We start from the raw sequence: 7866 nt of genomic DNA on the forward strand, positions 1-7866 counted from the left end.
ATTGTCATTGATTGATCCTTGGATATTGGTCATTGGTACCATCCAAGTTATTCCTTGTATTTGATAAAGAATCGATGATTGTTATTAGCTTGAGGAAAGATCCCCGCTTTTTCATACTTTAATCTTGATTGAGTCTGACTATCTAGTTGATTCTCTAGAAAAGTATATTGGAGTTAGTCCATACAGATTTCTAACCGAAATATTGGGTGGTGTTGTTAGACCCCCGCTTTTTCATATGTGTGACCGATCCTTGTAATTGGTGTAACCGGTCCTGGTAACTGGTATGACCGATCACAAGTAATACCATGTGTAGATGGAACCAATCCTTGTAACTGGTGTAATCGATCCTAGTGACTGGTGTGACTGATCACAAGTGTTTCCATAATTAGGTATAACTGATCCTAGTGATTAGTAGAACCGACTGAACCCATGTATGTGATTTGGTATTTGATCAATCACATAGTAGTCTTGGAAAACATGTGAACCAATTCTAAACTTGTTTGGAAGTGTGGTATAACCGATTCCAAGAGTGCAAATCCATGTAAATATGAAATAAGGATTTGCAGTGAAAACATGTAAACATACTTTAAACATGAATGGTAACTCTTATAATTTATTGTTCAAAGATATTCCTTAGTACTCAGGGTGATCATGTGCCGAAATAAATTAAGAATCTTTTGATTAAGGTTTTTGGTTTTATATGTTTTAATTACCAACAATTAATACATATCTCTAGAGAATAAAATTTAGTAATGTGCATTAACTAATTGGAGATTTTCTATTGGGAGATTTCAGAAAATACTGGACAAGCATTTATTGGAATTTCGAAAACCACATTTTTTCAATTCGTTGCAAATCTTGCGAATATTTTCGGTTTTGGAAATTCCTTGGTGTCCAAACATCCTTGGTCTATAAGTACCTAAGTTTGCATTTCTATCAAACTATTCTAAGAACCGGGCAAACTTCATTTCTTGTTGTTTCTGGTGGAGACATTTATTCAGAGAGGAAAGTATCCTAATTAGGTGAAATCTCTTACGATCGCTCGTTTAAAGACTTTTGTGGGATCAAGAAGCTCTGCGAGTACCGTTGATGAGAAACTAGATAATTGCAGTGTTATTAGTTTTTGATTGAGATGGTTAACTAATGGTTGTTGAAACTCTTATTGCACCTAGTTTTTTTATGCTTGAGAATCTTCTCTTATGTTATAAGATTCACCCAAACTAGATCGAAGTATCGGTGGGATCTTTAGAACTGTTGTTAGATCTAAAGACATATTGTGATAATCCATTGTTAACAGACTCCGTTATTGTTTGGAATACGAACCAAAGGACTTGCTATTCACGTGTGTGACTCTAGAAGTCGAAGGTGCAGGGATACTGAGGGAACTAAGTAGCTAGGGGAAGTCTTCCTGGTCTCAACTATACGAAGTTGGTATTAGTTTTTGTATATAGGATTAATTATGAGAGTATTCAAAACTGGACTAGGTCCCGGAGTTTTTCTGCATTTGCGATTTCCTCGTTAAAAAAATCTTGTTGTGTATTTTACTTTGATTTCCGCATTATAATTGTTTATTATAATAAAGTAAAATACACAAATACGTTAACTCTGCATTATTTGATAGTGATCCTATAGAGTTTGGTTATTACCGAACCTATTATCAAGTAACACACTTTGTTGTCGTGTAATCTTGATCTCGTATCCATAGACGATCACACGAAGTGTAAACCGAATTGTCGTACTGTCTCGACTCTGTCTATAAACAATCACTTTCGGTAGATGACTTATAGGTTGAAACAAAATGATTGTGGTGTATTTAGGCACCCTCGTCTTTTCATAAGTACTGAGGTATGTCCTCATCATCACTATCGTCATCCATTTTTTTAGGAGGAATACAATCATATGGCTTGTTTGATGATGACAGACGTTCTCTGGAGAATCGTTTATTTCTCTTCTTGAGAAGATATCTAAACTGTCTTATAATAAGTGATATGAAATTGTTAACATCTTCATCTGATAATTCATCACCAGGACACTTCTCAGAGATTCCAACACTTTCACTTTTGTCAAGTATTTTAGTGTTTTATGTGTTTTGAAGGAAATGTCTTTTCTAGCTTTATTTTATTGTTCATGATCAAAAATCTTTAACTTTCCAACAAGGATGCTTTTAGAAAGTATATATAGCAAGATCGTTTCCTTCAGTGATGGCATGTTTCTTAGACTCGTATAGAGATGGCAAAGATCTCAAAATTTTCATCACAGTATCCCTTTCAGGAATAGTCCTTCCTAATGCATGATAAGCATTCACTATTTGAGATAACTTGTGATTAAATTCCTCAAATGAATCTTCACCCGTCATACGAAGTTTTCCCAGTCAGAAGTTAGGTATTGAAGTCTTGTTTATTTATCTGCAGTATTCCCTTCAAATACGGTTTCTAAGATATCCCAAGCTTGCTTCGACGTAGTGCACGTCGGTACATGATGATGAAGGTCTTGGCTTATGACATGGATGATAGCGTTCAGACCATCATATTTGTGTTTAGCATCACTGATTTCGGCATCTCTATATGTAGCTATGACTTTTGCAACAGTTGCTTCTCCTTATGCAACCATTGTAACATTATACCCACTTACCACAAGAACCTGTGTTTTGAGCTTGTAAGAAAGATCACATAAGTAATTTGTGTCATCGAAGGATTTAGCATAACTAATATAACTAATAGAGATCGCACTTTCCTCTGTAATTCATATCATCACAAACACATGATTGTTAGGTCTAAACGTTTTTTCCTTCTCTAATACTAACTTTAAAGGAGAGAGTACCAAGTAAACCACCAACTTTTTCGTTTGGCAACTTGTATGGACAAAACTTAATACAATTGCAAGTAGACCAACTTAATGATCCTTGAAAAAATGTATATAGAGTTTATATCTCTATCTCTTATCAATTAGAAAGTTTAGACTCAAGATTCCGTGAACCTGATTGTTAAGAAGTGTACTTGGACGACCACAAAAATCAATATCCAAGACCAATCTAGTCGTATCCAAATAATCAAATTGGAATTCTGCCAAGTATGAATTGAATACGTACTGCTTGTGTAAATCATATTATAAAAATAAATAAATAATGCAGAAATGGAAAAAAAAAAAAAAAGGCACTAAAAGTTTTGTTAACGAGAAAACCGTAACTGTAGAAAAACCCGGACCTCGTCCAGATTTGAACACCGAACTGTATTAAGACGTTACAGACACTAGTCTGGAATATAGTTGAGACCGAATTCACTCTCCAAGCAATTCATCTGCAGTCGGGCTCTTTACGTCTCTTGAACTTCGCAAGGCTCTACGCAATTGATTCTCTTAGATGACGCCCTTTATAGCCTAAGTGTTGCTTCAGCCTAAGTGAAGAATTTTGATACCAATCTGCCTTTATAAGCATATTTGATTTCCCTTTAGATCGAATACATCAAGGTTTGAAAATCTGTTTGCAATAGACAAGACTAGCAAACCTTACAAATCTGGAACACTTAGGGCAATTCCTATGGAATAAACAAATCAAAGATTTGTTCATTTTGCTCCCACTATGGACTCAACAAACTTGAAAAACGGATGGGAAAACCAATAAATTTTATGCTTTGTTGAGTGCAGTCGTAGATTACCCGCGCGTTTAATGTATAACCGCGTGGACAAGCTTAATCCCCATGAACCAACCAAATCCGTGAGAGTATCTTCCTCAACCACCCGCGGGTCTTCCACAACCGCCAACTACAATTTCTGTTTCCCAAAAATATATTTTCCTATTCTTTATCCTGTTTTATCTCACTTAACCTATTTTACCTCACCTAAATATAACAAGTAGAGTGCACGTGCACTGCACGTCGGCGAACACTGGGCATTCTACAATTTTCTTCGCACGAAGACGTTATACTAACCAATAACTTTGTACCATCCAGTCCCTAAGATCAACTGCAACACCTTATATTTTCTACTTCCCAAGTCTACCGCCACTTTCTGATTGAAACTCGACAATGTTGCATACCTAAGATAAAACTCGGTAAGATGGACTTAACGTCTCATCCTTGGTTGTAAGTAGCAGTACCTCCATAACTGTAAGAATCTTGTTGAACCTGCGTAAAAAGAGAATTCAAACAATTCAGATCACGAAGGAAATGCACGTGTTTATACTCAAGTAAGCAAAAGACAAAGATATTAGATAATGAAATATTCGATTGTACACAAAATGCAAAGATCGGAAATTCTCAATGTAAGGTACTATACTGACTGACTTAACTGAATCTAAATGTTAGTCACATACATGGGAAGGTGACAATGTAACAAAATTAACGGAAACCATTACAATCGATTATCATGTGAACACTCCTTTAGACATCAAATTAAAATTGATACAGATTTGACCAAAATTGTTTGTACTGTTTTTCTAAACAATTCACAATGAGATACAGATTTAGAATAAAATTGATACCTTTGTATTCCATTTCCTCCTGGGCTGGAACGCGTAGATGCGGACACGATATGATGCTGACGCGGACACTATAAATTCTCAAAAAACTAGGACGCGGACACGTATATACATATATTATTTATATATACAACCATGTATTTATACAACAAAGTTAAGTGTTTCGATCCTAAAAATTAGAAAATGATGCTACATGTGTATAAATTTCAAAAGAAAAGAAGAGATTGTTTGTTTATACACATCAAAGGTCAAGCAATCAATCACTACTAAACACATGGCACAATCAAAATGCATTGTTAGAACAACATATACTCAACCAAGGGTATACGTGATGTCATTTCCAATTACACAACCTTAATAAAGACCTAAATGATTGACCTAAATGTTTGCGTTTCTTCATTTAGTTAATAATAGTAAAAATAATGAAAGAAATTTAAATGAAAATGAAAAAAAAATGCTTCAAATCCGAGTTATCAGTGCATACAAACCAGACACGCACATTGGTGCATCGGACACGTGTCATGTCAGCGTCCAACGAACGTCGGACACGGACACGTCTCAAAAATGCTGCGTCTGTGCAAACCATCTCCTGGGCGACATGCTAGCTATTAATATTATTCAGAAAAGATTTTTGTTTTACTGTCCGTCATAGTTGCACACAATGTTTATGCTCTAAAGTCTAAAAGCACATCAAATTCTTGTCGAATCAAAATTTTGAAGATAAAAACATTCTGAAAAGAGAGAAGCATATGGATCAAGATCATCGACATTGTTGCACTAAGTCATTCTTAATAAGAATTAAATTCTTAAGAATTGTGAAAATCTTACCTCCCTACAATTAGGTTTTCCTTCTTCTATTGTTGTTTCCATGATCAGATTGAGGATTATCCAGTTGACCAACATTAATTAAAAAATCATGCATTAAGAATTACTAAGAGCTGTTGCAGGAACACATTCAAAAATAATTACAATTAAAAGTACTTCGAAACGCAAATTCTGCAAACCCCTAGTTTTCAAAGTAAAACAGGGAATCAACAATTTAAAATAAAATAAAAATAAAACTGAAAGCAATTATCAGTGAAAATGATTTTGAACCTCTTTACTAAAATAGATTTGCAATATCGAACACTAACATGAAGATTTCAATGACGAATTGATTAACTGAAACTCGATTTGGATGGAGATAAAAATTCAATTCAATTGAAGTTGCCCTAGAAGAGGATAAAATGAAACCAATCGAAATTATTGTTGAACGAATCAACAAGTAATGCTGTGTTATACAGAAGATTTCTGTTGGGAGATGACTTGAGAAGATCCATGAGAAAAAATAAAAAGAGAGAAGAAGACGAATCATCGAGGAGAAATAAAGAAGTGATGAATACGTTTAGATACTAATTTTATTGGATCGGACGGCAATAGTTTGAGATGGACGAAATCCAACGGCATATCTTAAAATGCGTAGGACGAATAATACGTGCGACGTACGAAAAATACGTGCGCAGACGAAAAATTTAGCGACAACGAAAAAATGTTAGCGTTTTTAAGTAAGGGTTGTTGGCATTAAAAGGGGGAGATATTTTATGAACATTTTATATTAAAATAATAATAGTGGGCCCTAAAAAACAGATTTGTTGATTTTGCTCTTATTTTCCATAGTGTAAAAACGCATTTGTTCATCCACGTTGAAAAAACGGGGGTTTAACAGCCTCACCCAATATTTCGCTTAGTAATCTGTATGGACTAACTCCAATATACTTACAAGAAAATCAACTAGACAGTTAGAATTAATCTTATAAAAAGTATATCAAAGAGTTATATCTCAATCTCTTAATTCAATCCGCAATCAAACAAATGATAATTTACGAGTCCGGTTGAATATAAGAGAGATAACTTGAACGGTACCAAAGACCAATGTTTAAGGATAAATCAATTTCAATCAACAACCAAAGGTTGGATTTACCAATTGATCGATTCAATGCACAACCCGTGATATTTCAATTATATAACAAAATATAATGTGGAAAACAAATAACACAGATACCAGAAGTTTTGTTAACGAGAAAACCGCAAATGCAGAAAACCCCCGGGACCTAGTCCAGATTTGAACACCACACTGTATTAAGCCGCCACAGACACTAGCCTACTACAAAGCTAACTTCGTCTGGACTGTAGTTGAACCCTAATCAATCTCACACTGATTCAAGGTACTATTGTGCTCCTTACGTCTCTGATCCCAGCAGGATACTACACACTTGATTCCCTTAGTTGATCTCACCCACAACTAAGAGTTGCTACGACCCAAAGTCAAAGACTTGATAAACAAATTTGTATCACACAGAAAAGTCTATTGAATAGATAAATCTGTCTCCCACAGATATACCTACGAGTTTTTGTTCCGTCTTTTGACAAATCAAGGTGAACATGAACCAATTGATATACCAGACTTATATTCCCGAAGAACAGCCTAGAAATATTAATCACCTCGTAATAATCTTAATCAATTAACGAAACAAGATATTATGGAATTACAAACGATGAGACGAAGGTGTTTGTGACTAGTTTTCTATATTTCCAATCAGAGACATACATCTCAACCCAATCTTACGATTATACTCAATCACGATAGAAAGCAGCAAGATCAGATCACGCAATTATAGAGAAAATAGTTGGGTCTGTCTTCACAATCCCAATGAAGTCTTTAAGTCGTTAACCTACATGGTTTCGTGAAAAACCTAAGGTTAAAGGATAATAGACTCTAGCTTATACAACTAGTATTACATGGGAGGTATGGGGATTAGGTTTCCCAGTTGCTAGAGTTTTCCTTTATATAGTCTTCAAATCAGGGTTTGCAATCTAAGTTACCTTGGTAAAAAAGCATTCAATATTCACCGTTAGATGAAAACCTGATTAGATTCAAGTTAATATCTTTCAACTGTTAGATCGAATTTAGATTGTTATACACAAATGAAATGTAACTTCATTTAGGTTTGAGTAACTGTACCTAAACGTGTACACTTAGTTGGTTCAACAATAGTTAATCAATGGTTAGCCATATGAGCACTTTCATATCAACCTTATTCATCTTCACCATAACTAGTTCAAATGACTCAAATGAACTAGTTAGAAAGTTGTTCAATTGCTTATATCTTATAGAAGTACACAAGACACAATCGAAGCAAAATCGGTTTTGATTCACTCGAATCGATTCATGAATATTATATCCACGGTTTGCAAAGATTGCATTCCTTATTATATAAATGTTTTAGTTCATGAACAAACCGATTTTAGAAAGTAACCTACCTAAGTATGCAAACGGGTACGCATACTTAAGTAACCGGATTGAGTTTGTTTTTCACTTTCAAACTCCAGCAGAAATTCACGGACGTGAACTT

General features: G+C 34.7%; 1 long non-coding RNA gene across 1 annotated transcript; it reads right to left on the reverse strand.

Annotated features, from left to right (window-relative positions):
- Window positions 1–3418: 3418 nt before the first annotated feature.
- Window positions 3419–5961, reverse strand: LOC113352954. Its single transcript, XR_003361006.1, has 2 exons — window positions 4478–5961; window positions 3419–4121 (listed from the first exon to the last, which is right to left on the reverse strand). It is a non-coding gene; the product is annotated as an uncharacterized LOC113352954 (long non-coding RNA).
- Window positions 5962–7866: the final 1905 nt, after the last annotated feature.

This window comes from Papaver somniferum, chromosome 2 (genome assembly GCF_003573695.1).
Source record: "Papaver somniferum cultivar HN1 chromosome 2, ASM357369v1, whole genome shotgun sequence".
NCBI classification, from domain to species: domain Eukaryota; kingdom Viridiplantae; phylum Streptophyta; class Magnoliopsida; order Ranunculales; family Papaveraceae; genus Papaver; species Papaver somniferum.